The sequence below is a fragment of the Neoarius graeffei genome, chromosome 18, assembly GCF_027579695.1.
Source record: "Neoarius graeffei isolate fNeoGra1 chromosome 18, fNeoGra1.pri, whole genome shotgun sequence".
Classification (NCBI taxonomy): domain Eukaryota; kingdom Metazoa; phylum Chordata; class Actinopteri; order Siluriformes; family Ariidae; genus Neoarius; species Neoarius graeffei.
The window spans coordinates 25,810,374-25,823,683 of NC_083586.1; the positions used below are offsets into that span (position 1 = coordinate 25,810,374).

At 44.0% G+C, this 13,310-nt stretch overlaps 1 protein-coding gene across 1 annotated transcript in view; it reads right to left on the minus strand.

Annotated features, from left to right (window-relative positions):
• cfap221 (cilia and flagella associated protein 221) overlaps positions 1–13,310 on the minus strand; it is a 165,795-nt gene that overhangs the window by 137,763 nt on the left and 14,722 nt on the right. The gene's annotated exons all lie outside the window — the stretch shown is intronic.

Consider the following 13,310-nt stretch of genomic DNA (forward strand, 5'->3'; position numbering starts at 1 on the left):
TTGGAAAAGCAGGAGGGCTTCACAGGAAAATCATTTCAGAATGCAGCACACTAGGGAGTATGGACCCTTTTCACGTGACGTCACGACAAACGCGGCCGCCATTTTGGACGTGTACTACCAGTAGTTTACCACAGCCAGCATTGAGGAACGGCAGCAAAGAAAGTGTTTATTTTCAGCAAGACTTCCATCATGCCACTATATTGTTGTGCACCTGGATGTAGTAACCATCAACAAACAAGGCAAGGGTTATCATTTTATCGGATCCCGGTAGATGCTGACCGACGGAGAAGACGGATAGCGGCATACCAACGCTTGTGTAGTGACCACTTTGTTGGAGGTAAGACGAATAAAATTAGCCAGAAAAGGCATTACATTGCTGTTAACATTCCATTCTAGTTTACTGTAATTATGATCTGGCAGCTATTTACACCGGATCCAGTGTAAATAGCCGCCGGAGCCAACGTCCAAGGTTCCGGAGCGCACTCGCTTGTGGCCCGGCCGGAGCCGGCGGCCGCGGAGCCAACGGCCGCGGAGCCGGCGGCCGCGGAGCCGGCGCGCGCTCGCTCGCGGCCCGGCCAGAGCCGGCGGCCGCGGAGCCGGCGCACGCTCGCTCGCGGCCCGGCCGGACCTTGGCTCCGGCAGCTATTTACACTGGATCGGGTGTAAATAGCTGCCAGATCATAATTACAGTAAACTAGTAAATACAGTTTTCTGCATCTCGCTCCTTTTTCTTTTATGTTTGTCGCCTTCCTCACATTCAAACCGATTTGAGCCGAAGTCCACTACATGTCCAAAATGGCGGTCGCGTTTACGAAGGTCACGTGACTGAAAAGGGTCCATATGGCACCTTGGAGCTTGAGACATAGGCCTACCAGATCAGTAAGTAAGTGGTGTTAAACTGCAATTTTAAAGTGTTGTGCAGCATTACAAACAGATCCTGTGGCAATTGGAAACAACTTACACACTGCCTGCATCACTGCAGCCCATCCTCCTTTCAAACTGTGGCATTCTTAAGCCTCGCTTACAACCTGCCGTAAGTGTTTTGGACACACACAGATTGCATGGTTTGGTAGCTCGCAGGGCTGCGGTGAACCCGGGGAAAAGTTTGGGGGAGGAGTACAGGCAAAGTACTTGTCAAGTACAGGTTGCACACCTGACTTCCTCAAGGCATGGGAAAAATTGCACCGTTAGCCCGTGGAAAGCACATGTCTGACGCATGTGATCAGTGCGTGTTCAGTGAGTGTGAAGTGTGTGTGATTTGCATTTTACCAGTTTCCTGCACTACAAGTTCGGGCTGCACTTGTGAAGCATGTGTGACGCAAGTGATTAGCACATTACAATCACTCATAACTTGCGTGTGACGCGAGCCAGGAGTGGGTACAAAACCAGCGTGTCTGCAGCATTCTGCATCTGTCTTTCGACTGAAGAACATTGGATATTTTGTGGGAAAAATTTAAAGAATTTCAGTTTAAAGTTTAGAAAATGGGACCCAAGAAGAAGCGAGCAAAAGTGAAGTAACCCAGCCTGAAACAACAGAGGGGGAGGAGGAGGAAGAATTTGATGATGATGATGATGATGATGATGATAGCAGCACCGGCGAGCCCTGCACGGACAGGGAGAAGTATGCTGTGCCTTCAAGCCGGCAGAAGGCACAGCACCCCGCCAGAGGTATTTTCACAGGTAAATACTAATTAAACCTCTTGCACTATAATACATACACTTTAAACATTCATTTCGGTAATTAACATTATATATGCTGATATTCATGTATGTTTCAGCTAACGACGCCCAGGAGTGAGGACATTGCAATCCCATCATCACTCAGTACGTTTACATGCACGTCCAAATCGAGCTGCTGTTGGTAATCGAGCAAAGGGTCCCAGCAGGGGTGCCAGAGAAATCCAATCCTACATGCACAAGTGAAATCGGGCTATTGTGCAAGGTGCATTCTGCACCCGAGCCACACGTGGTGCTACACGCCCCATCGTGTTGGTACACTGCCGGTTGTCGTCATGAAGAAGAGCTATAGTGTTGCCAGATACTGCTGACGTATTCCAGCCCAAAACATGTTCAAATCCACTAAAATGCACTTAAAACCCCCAATCTGGCAACACTGGCAGTTCCGTGTTCAAGCTGTTAGGCTTGCTCTAACAGACTGTATGGCTACAAACTGTCCTGCGCAGACCACTGTTTTGTAAGACAACTTATTTTGCACAATAATATTTTTCTAAAGTCCATTTTTTGCTTACAAAAAAATATATATTTTTTTGCTTACAATTTAACTTATGTCTTAATAAACACACAAAAAGTTCAATTGTTTTGCTTTTATTGACATTCTTCAGATGTTGGACATATATATATATATATATATATATATATATATATATATATATATATATATACACACACACACAAATACAGTGACTTGTTTATGTACACAATTCACAGCTATGCAACAGCTGTACAGATGTATTTGGTGATACAGTAAGTGAGCTAAATTTTAACAGTGCAAACAATGCCACAAAAAGAAAAGATTCATGCCGTTGTCATGATTCGTTGTCATGCCGACCGAGGCTGTTGTGTTTCCCTTGTGGTCTCGTCACTCGTCACTTCTGGAAGGGGCAGTGCTGAAGTAAGTAGCTTGAATACGTAGCTCAAAAGGGTATACATGCACTAAGTAGCTTGGCAGAAATCGCATAATCTAGGTCGTGTAGCTCGATTCCGAGAAATCAAGTTCGGTTCAATTTCAGCTGAATTAAGGTGTATACATGGCATTTTGAACTTCGATTTCAGTTGAGCAACGGCAGAAATTCGATTCTCTCTATGTGCATGTAAACGCACTGACTGTCAGGCCATAGTGCCATGCTCAGTGATAAGGACAAGGACATCCCGACACCCCCTCCCACCACTCAGCAGGAGTAGGAGCAGGACAGCAGCTCGGAGTCAAAGTGTATTTCAGTGCTCAAACTGTTGGGATATTTAGTTGGGATTTTTTTACAATGTAATAAAATGCATTATTCCCTTATACTCATGTTTTATTATTTGACGTTTGCATGGTAAATTAAACATATACTCAAATAAAAACAGCAAATGAGGTGGTCTTCTTCCTTTCTAAAATGGTACACGCTACATGATCGGTTCCTTGGTTCCTCCCCAATATATATACCCAGAGTCTTGCTCCTCATGTCGCATGCAGATCGCGTGCGCTGCGTGCAGGTTGCGTGCACTGTGTGCGCACCACACATAGGGGTAGAAAGTGAGATGTACTTCTGTCTTGCGGGCCGCACAAATAGCAAGTGTGGAATACTTGTGCAGTACTTCTGAGGCACGTCACTCATACAATGACCGTGCGTCACTCATGCGTCTTACTGTCATCGCAAAAAGCCCCTACTAGCCGTGCTGCTGACTTGGTTCAGGCGTACAAAAGGAGTACGTAGTGTATGCGTTCTTGATTTGTCGCAAGACCCATAGAATTTGCATGTGTCCAAAAGTCTCCACGGGCAGTCTGCGACCTTCTACGGCGCTGAACACACACAAGTGTCGTGCAAGTCTCGAGCACGGTTTTGCCAAATTTTTTACCGTAGACTGCCTGTAGCAGCATGTACGGTGGGTTGTGAGTGAGGTTTTAATGGAATGACTGGTCTGATTTGTCTTAATTTAGGGATTTGTGTTTACTAGATTTCTTTCTTTTTTCATATGTAATTTCATGTGTGTCTATAACTGAAATACTATTTAAATGTGACAGCGTAATCTGCATGTAAAACTGCAGTAAATCATAGCAAATTATATAATTTGAAGTCAATCAATTGAGGTTAGTTAGTTATTTCTTCTGTTAATTTACACACACTCAGGAGCATGAGTGGGATCCAAATGTTTTTCCAAAATGACAGGATATTCATGAATACTAAATTTCTTGTGTACAACTCCAAAACAGAAAAAGTTGGGACAGTAGGTTGAAATTGTAATTAAAACTGAAAACAATAATTTGTAAATAATCTTTGACCTGTGTTGCACTCAAAACAACACAAAAGCACATTATTTGATGTTTTACTTCATGATTTTTTTTTCAACATAAACACTTGTTTCAAATTTGATTCTTGCAGGACATTTCAAAAAAAGTTGGGGAGGTAAAGCATTTACCACTGTTTAATGTTGCCATTCCTTCTCAGAACACTTAAAAGATGTTTAGGGATTGAAAACATCAAGTGATTAAGTATTTCAGGTGTTATTTTGTCCCATTCTTCCTGAAAACTGGTCTTAAGGTGCACAGTACAGGATCATCGTTGTAATATGTTTCATTTAAAAATTAGCAAACATTTTCTATAGGTAACAGAGGCGACAGGCACCCTCTTCTTCTGTAGCCATACCTTTGTAATGTGTGCAGAAGGTGGTTTTGCATTGCATTGAAATATCCCTGGAAAAGATGTCGTCCTGAAGGCAGAATATGTTGCTCCAAAATCTCAATGCACTTTTCTGCATTAATGTTGCCATCACAGAAGTGTAAGTTACCTTTACCAATGGCACTGACACAACCCCATACCGTAACAGACCCTGGCTTTTGGACTTGTTGCTGGTAATAGTCCAGATGGTTCTTTTTGTCTTTGGTCCAGAACACATGGCATCTATTTCTTACAAAAGAAACCTAGAAAACTGATTCATCTGAACATAATACACATTTCCACTGTGTTTTGGTCCCCCCACTAATGCTCCTGGGAGACTTCAACCTCCACCTAGAAGCCTCCCACTCTGCTGCCTTCCTTCCCCTACTCCACTCCTTTGATCTCTCCCTGCTGAACTATCCTCCAACCCTTCTCGACCTCCTCTGAAACTGCTCTGCCTCAGATCCCAGTTACCCCTCTCCATCTGTCTGACCGCCACTTCATTTCTCCTCCCTCCCTCTTCCTCAACCTGGAACAACCATCACTGAACAGAGGAGGTGGTATGAGACACCACTTATAAGCTACCTACAATGCAGTCCTTGGCACACTTCCCAGAAAACTGAATACACATCCACACCAAGACTCACCTGACTTCAATGACTTACATGATGGCAGAGAGAGCCAATGACCCACAGATCACCCTAACGACCCTCTAGCCTGCTAACACCATTCACACTTGGTCTCCAGTGACCCTAAGACCTACAGGATGATTGAGAGTGTCAACGACCCATGTGACCTCAACGACTCTCCTTTGGGTTGCTTTTGGTCCACTAGAAGATAAATACCTGGAACTCCCTGCTAGTCAGACAGAAACGAAGAAGCCTTTCGGATAAGAGGTGAAACTTCTTCAAGAATTTCAAGCAAGTCCAGCTGCCTTCTTTAGCACCTATGGTTTACGATGACCTGGATGACTGAGAACCTTCACAGACATATCCCCACTGAATCTGCTGCATCCTCCCTGCTCTCCTCTCTCTCATCATCACTGGACACATTATCACCTCTTGTCTCCAGGCCAGCAAGATCTTCCCCACCTCGTCCCTGGATGTCTGAAATACTTCGCTCCTACAGAATCGGTCTCCATGTAGCAGACAGGAAGTGGAGAAAATCCAGGGCCCCTGCCGACCTGTCCCACTACCAGTCCCTCCTTGCTGAATTCACAGCCTCATTCAAATCAGCCAAGATCAAGTTTTATCACTCAAATTCATACCTCCATCTCCAACCCTTGTCAACTGTTTTCTCTTCTCTCCTCAACTCTCCACCAGCTGCAGCTCAGTTCTCCATCACTGCAGAGGACTTTGTGGTCTTTTTTGAAGAGAAGATCACAGCCATCCACAACTTCTTCACCACGCCTGCCTCACCCACCCACCCCTCCCCATCCTCTTCCCCTTGCTCTCTGCTTTTTCCCCTCTTTCCACTTCAGATGTCTCCCAGCTCCTGCTCTCTCACTGTCTGACCACCTGTGCCCTTGACCCTATCCCCTCATCCCTCCTCCAGACCATCATTCCTGACATCCTCCCATTTATCACCTCCCTCATCAACTCCTCCTTGTCCTCTGCGTACTTTCCCTCCAGCTTCAAACAGGCCCACATCACCCCTCTGCTGAAAAAAACCCACCTTAGACCCCTCTGTCATCCAGAGTTACCGCCCCATTTCTCTTCTCCCCTTCCTGTCAAAGACACTTGAGCATGCTATTGCTAACCAACTCTCCTCTTTTCTCTCACGGAACAACCTCCTGGATCCCCAACAGTCCAGCTTCTGAGCTGGACACTCAACCGAGACTGCACTTCTCTCCGTCAGTGAGGCACTTCATGCAGCATGTGCCGCCTCCCTCTCCTCGGTCCTGATTCTCCTTGATCTTTCTGCTGCATTTGACACTGTTGATCACTCCATCCTCCTGTCATCCTTATCAGCTCTAAGGCTCTGAGGGACAGCCCTAGACTGGTTTAAGTCCTACTTCTCTGGTCGCTCCTTCCAGGTTACCTGGTCTGATACTGTATCAGTACCACACACACTTACAACCGATGTCCCTCAAGGTTCAGTCCTTGGTGGTCCGCTTCTCCCTCTACACCCAGTCTCTTGGACCAATTATTTCTGCCCATGGTCTATCCTACCACTGCTATGCTGATGACATCCAACTGTTTCTCTCTTTTCCTCCTTCTGACACACAGGTCTCTGCTGACATCTCTGCTTGCCTGCGTGATGAGCTGGATGGCCAACCATCACCTGAAGCTCAACCCAGGCAAGACAGAGGTAATCTGCATTCCTGATCCTTCCTCTCCACCTCTGGACATAGCCCATGTTTACATTAGACCATATCAGCGGATCATCAGATGAACGTTTTTAAAACGATTAGTGTGCACACAGCAACACCAATACACGATTCGCGTGCACACAACAATACCAATACGCGGATACGCTCGGCTCCGCAGGCATCCTGCGCTCCAAATCACTCCGCCCTGAACAGCGAGTGCCCTCTGGAGGGTGCGCACTCCGGCCCTGCGCAGCTCACAGAGTGCGCGAGTGAAGCACACTAGCAGTGTTTTCGGGACTGAGCCGCTGTGTGTGTGATCCCAGCGCATATCACTTAACACTTGCAAGTGGAAGGATGGCAAGCCTAAAGACAATCATAACTACACAATGGGCAGTATTTGCATCAGTATTTGCAGTATTTTCATACTTTTATACTCTTTAATGAAAGGTGATACAAGGCGGAAGTCCGCGCCGTTTTTCAGCAGTCGCGTCACATGACCAACGCCAGCAAATCAGGAAGGTGGATGTCACAGTGACGTTGTCCAATGAGGACGCCAGCTAGAGCTCAGCACAGCGTATCCGCGTATCTCAATGTTTACACAGCACCGGACCAGATACGATCTGGATTGAATACGTGGACGCTGGCGGATTCCCGTTTCCCGGCGTTTCCAGGTGGTTTAATGTAAACGGATAGTGTATCTGCGAAGAAAACGAGACAGATACGGTCTAATATAAACGTAGCCATAGTCATCTCCCTGGGGGACATCTCTAGGTCTCCTTCACCCAGAGCAAAGAACCTAGGGGTTGTGTTCGACGACAAACTCTCCTCCTCAGCAAACATCGCTGTAGTGACTCGGGCATGTAGGTTCCTCCTCTACAACATCCGAAGGATCTGCCTTTTTTTTTTTTTTACCACCTACTCTACTCAGCTCCTGGTCCAAGCATTGATCCTCTCCTGCTTGGACTACTGCAACTCTCTCCTTGCTGGCCTTCCAGTTTCTGCCATCAGACCCCTGCAGCTCATCCAGAATGCTGCAGCTCACCTGGTCTACAACCTCCCTCATTCTTCCCATGTCACCCCTCTGCTTGCCAACCTGCACCAGTTACCTATCGCAGCTCGCATCAAATTTAAGACACTGATGCTAGCTTACCAGGCTCTAGGCCAGCATATCTCCAGAGTTAGATCCACCCCTACATGCCAGCCAGATCCCTATGCTCCACTACTACTGGTCACCTGGCTGCTCCTGCCCAGCCTGCTCAAGACTACTGTCTGTCCTGGTTCCCCGTTGGAGAAATGACCTTCCCACTGAGGTCAGAACTGCCAACTCCCTGACCACCTTCAAGCACAGACTGAAGACTCACCTCTTCAGGCTGCACCTCTCCCCTTCTTCCCTGCCCATTGTGTAGCTGCGTTTTGGTCTAGACCAATCCAGGCTGTGTACAGTCTAGTCTGGAGTTAGCTGTTTTGTGTTCTCTATTTTAGTTATACTTTGTATGGTTGATTTGTTTGCTTGGCTGTTTGAGTATTAGTATTTCAATAGCATATTACACGAAGTATTGCTGTTACTTGTTCAGTTGGCACTAGAACTGTCTTGTCTAGAAGTTCAGCACTTCGTGTGCCTGACTTTGCACTCGCTGTACGTCGCTCTAGATAATAATAATAATAATAATAATAATAATAATAATAATTTCAATTTATATAGTGCCTTTCTCAAAACCCAAGGTCGCTTTACAATTATAGGAAAAAAAAAAAGTCCACCAAATAGAGGTCAGGATGTCATTCCAATGGTGTAGCAGTCACAGTCCCACGGTGGGACTCCCACCAAAAGGCGCACGAAAATAAGTCCCACACAGCCAGCACAGCTGCCACGATGGCACAGGGCAACATCACTCAGAACACAGCACCATGGATCCACAAAGCGAGGCATAGACGCACCGCCACGCGGAGCGCTGGTATGTCCCAAACCACCTGCACAGCCGCCACGACGCCACCGAGCAACATCGCCCGGAACATCACGCCAAGCACTAAAGCACTGCTTCACAGAGCGCTGGACAACCACGATGTTAAAATGAGCAACGAGCTCACTGCAGTCCATAGCTAGGAGCACAGGTATCACCCACGGCGAACCAAGGCCTGGAGGGAACTTACGCCCAAAACTAGGTCCGGAGCTACACCACAACCGAGGGGCAAAAACACTCAAACAAAAACAAACATCAAACTGCACAAACATAAAATAATAATAATAAAAATAATAATAATACAACCCTGATTCCAAAAAAGTTGGGACAAAGTCTCATCTCATCTCATTATCTCTAGCCGCTTTATCCTTCTAGCTGGAGCCTATCCCAGCTGACTATGGGCAAAAGGCGGGGTACACCCTGGACAAGTCGCGAGGTTATCACAGGGCTGACACATAGACACAGACAACCATTCACACTCACACCTACAGTCAATTTAGAGTCACCAGTTAACCTAACCTGCATGTCTTTGGACTGTGGGGGAAACCGGAGCACCCAGAGGAAACCCACGCGGACACGGGGAGAACATGCAAACTCCGCACAGAAAGGCCCTCGCCGGCCACGGGGCTCGAACCCGGACCTTCTTGCTGTGAGGCGACAGTGCTAACCACAACACCACCGTGCTGCCTTGGGACAAAGTACAAATTGTAAATAAAAACAGAATGCAATAATTTACAAATCTCAAAAACCGATACTGTATTCACAATAGAACATAGACAACATATCAAATGTCAAAAGTGAGACATTTTGAAATTTCATGCCAAATATTGGCTCATTTGAAATTTCATGACAGCAACACATCTCAAAAAAGTTGGGACAGGGGCAATAAGAGGCTGGAAAAGTTAAAGGTACAAAAAAGGAACAGCTGGAGGACCAAATTGCAACTCATGAGGTCAATTGGCAATAGGTCATCAACATGACTGGGTATAAAAAGAACATCTTGGAGTGGCAGCGGCTCTCAGAAGTAAAGATGGGAAGAGGATTGGCAATCCCCCTAATTCTGCGCCGACAAATAGTGGAGCAATATCAGAAAGGAGTTCGACAGTGTAAAATTGCAAAGAGTTTGAACATATCATCATCTACAGTGCATACCTTCAGTTCTTGATCTGAGGGATCAGAGATCACAGGTGTTCAGTGCATCAAAAGATTCAGAAAATCTGGAAGAATCTCTGTGCGTAAGGGTCAAGGCCGGTAAACCATACTGGGTGCCCGTGATCTTTGGGCACTTAGATGGCACTGCGTCACATACAGGCATGCTTCTGTATTGGAAATCACAAAATGGGCTCAGGAATATTTCCAGAGAACATTATCTGTGAACACAATTCTTCGGGACATCCGCCGTTGCCAGCTAAAACTCTATAGTTCAAAGAAGAAGCCGTATCTAAACATGATCCAGAAGCGCAGACATCTTCTCTGGGCCAAGACTCATTTAAAATGGACTGTGGCAAAGTGGAAAACTGTTCTGTGGTCAGATGAATCAAAATTTGAAGTTCTTTAAGGAAATCAGGGACACTGTGTCATTCGGACTAAAGAGAAGAAGGACGACCCAAGTTGTTATCAGCGCTCAGTTCAGAAGCCTGCATCTCTGATGGTATGAGGTTGCATTAGTGCGTGTGGTATGGGCAGCTTACACATCTGGAAAGACACCATCAATGCTGAAAGGTATATCCAGGTTCTAGAGCAACATATGCTCCTATCCAGACAACGTCTCTTTCAGGGAAGACCTTGCATTTTCCAACATGACAATGCCAAACCATATACTGCATCAATTACAGCATCATGGCTGCGTAGAAGAAGGGTCCGGGTACTGAACTGGCCAGCCTACAGTCCAGATCTTTCACCCATAGAAAACATTTGGCGCATCATAAAACAGAAGATATGACAAAAAAGACCTAAGACAGTTGAGCAACTAGAATCCTACATTAGACAAGAACGGGTTAACATTCCTATCCCTAAACTTGAGCAACTTGTCTCCTCAGTCCCCAGACGTTTACAGACTGTTGTAAAGAGAAAAGGGGATGTCTCACAGTGGTAAACATGACCTTGTCCCAACTTTTTTGAGATGTGTTGTTGTCATGAAATTTAAAATCACCTCATTTTTCTTTTTAAATGATACATTTTCTCAGTTTAAACATTTGATATGTCATCTATGTTCTATTCTGAATAAAATATGGAATTTTGAAACTTCCACATCATTGCATTCCGTTTTTATTTACAATTTGTATTTTGTCCCAACTTTTTGGAATCGGGGTTGTAATAATAATATACAAATTAATTAAAAAAAAAAAAAGCTCTGGATAAGAGTGCCTGCTAAATGCCATGTAATGTAATGTAATCCCACATGTCTCCACGCCCAGAGAGGTCAACAACACTTCTGGAAACAGTTAACATAAGGCTTCCTTTTTGGACAGTAATATTTTAGCTGGCATTTGTGGATGTAACTCCATATTGTAGAGCTTGACAAAGGTTTGCCAAAGTAGTCTGGAGCCCATGTGGTTATATCAGCTACAGATGAATGACAGTTATTGATGCAGTTCTTGATCCGTGGGATCGGAGATCACAGGTGTTCAGCTTAGGCTTGCACCTTTGTCCTTTATGCACCGAAATTCCTGCAGATTCCTTGAACTGTTTAATGATAATATGCACCGTAGAGGGTGAAGTATCAATCAATCAATATTTTCTTTTTTTATTTGCCTTTTCCATACTGTCCCAACTTTTTATGATTTAGGGTTATAAATGCTTCTACAAACTATTTACAAATAAATCCATTCATTCTCGGCTTGATAAATGAGGCCCAATGTACAGAATGTGTACATTTTAGAATTATTGTTCAAAACTACTTCACATACCACAACCTTACTGTAATCTTTTCCCACTTCAAAACCACTAAAATGCAATTCTGATGGTTCAGCCTCAACAACGTTATTGCTCTTAACCTTGGCAAAACTCCCTGTGGAAAGAAAAATAATTGTTTTCCATTTGTTCTCAAAGTAAAAGCAAATTAATTTATATCAGCAAAATATTTTGCATTTTAGGTTTCACAAATGTTCCTATCAGTTCAAAAATAAAGGTGTTTCCCACATAGAATTCAACAAGTATTAACTGACCCAATTACAGATGCTCAGCACTGTGGTTTCACGTTTACATACACTGTTTATGTAAAGGTTGGTTGTTATATTTTGGGAAAATTATATTTTACAAATCTTTTTAAACCATGATTTAAATTCAACTACAGTAACTACAGTTTGCATTATGACTTTTTTTTATTCTTCTACATGGATGAGCAGAAAATGGTCTAAAAACAGGGACTTGTTTGCTGTAGCAGAATGACCAGTGTCTTGCAAAAGTATTCATCCACCTTGGTGTTTGTCCTGTTTTGTTGCATTACAGGATGGAATTAAAATAGATTTTGGGGTAGTTAGCACCATTTCATTTACACAACATGCCTAACACTTTAAAGGTGCAAATTCTTTTTTATTGTGACACAAACAATAATTAAGATGAAAAAACAGAAATCTGGAGTGTGCATTCACCCCCTTTCGTATGAAACCCTTAGATAAGAGCTGGTCCAAACAATTAACTTCATAAGTCACATAATTAGTTGATTAAGATCCACCTGTGTGCAAAGTGTCAAATGATCTGTCACATGATGTCTGTATAAAGCAACCTGTTCTGGAAGGACCCTGACTCTGCAACACTATGAGGCAAGCAACATGAAAACCAAGGAACACTCCAAACAGGTCAGAGACAAAGTTGTGAAGAAGTGTGGATCAGGTATGGGTTATTAAAAAAAATCCCAAACTTTGAATATCCCAGGGAGCACCATTAAATCCATTATAGCAAAATGGAAAGAATATGGCACCACTACAAACCTGACAAGAGAAGGTCGCCCACCAAAACTCATAGGCCAGGCAAGGAGGGGATTAATCAGAGATTCAACAAAGACACCAAAGATAACACTGAAGGAGCTGCAAAGATCCACAGCAGAGATGGGAGTATCTGTCCACAGGAACACCTTAAAACAGATACGCAGAACCTTTATTTTTAAATAAATTTCTGAGTGGATAGTATCTCCATCCTTGACTCTTGTATGCTGCATAAATGGGAATAAAAGTATATATTTTTGAGAGTTAAAATCAACCACAGAGTTGGCATTCGAGCTGTCCCGCTGAGCCAGCCAGCCCCGAGTGCGTGACGTCACAGCAGGAACCGGTTTTAAGGCCAAGGCGTTTTACAGCTAAAGACCAAAGTCATATAAATAAAAATTTATGGTGAAAGTAAGAAATATCGTTACCGACTTGCTCAACTAAGACTGATTTGACTTCATTGATTGTAGGTTGACTCTCATTAAAACAGGATAGGTGTTATAACTTATGCAACATACATGTACATGCATGCATTTTCACTGATAAAAACATAAAAGGCTAATTAAATAATCAGATGAACTGAGACAATTACATTCTGAAGCAAATTAAATAATCTTATACCGGTAACTTAAACACACAATACAAGTTACATGTATGAATCTAAATGCAGGTAAACAACGTGTTTTTGTTGTTTTGTATCCAAATGAGAGTCGGAGCTTGCCTGTCTGTGTTCTTG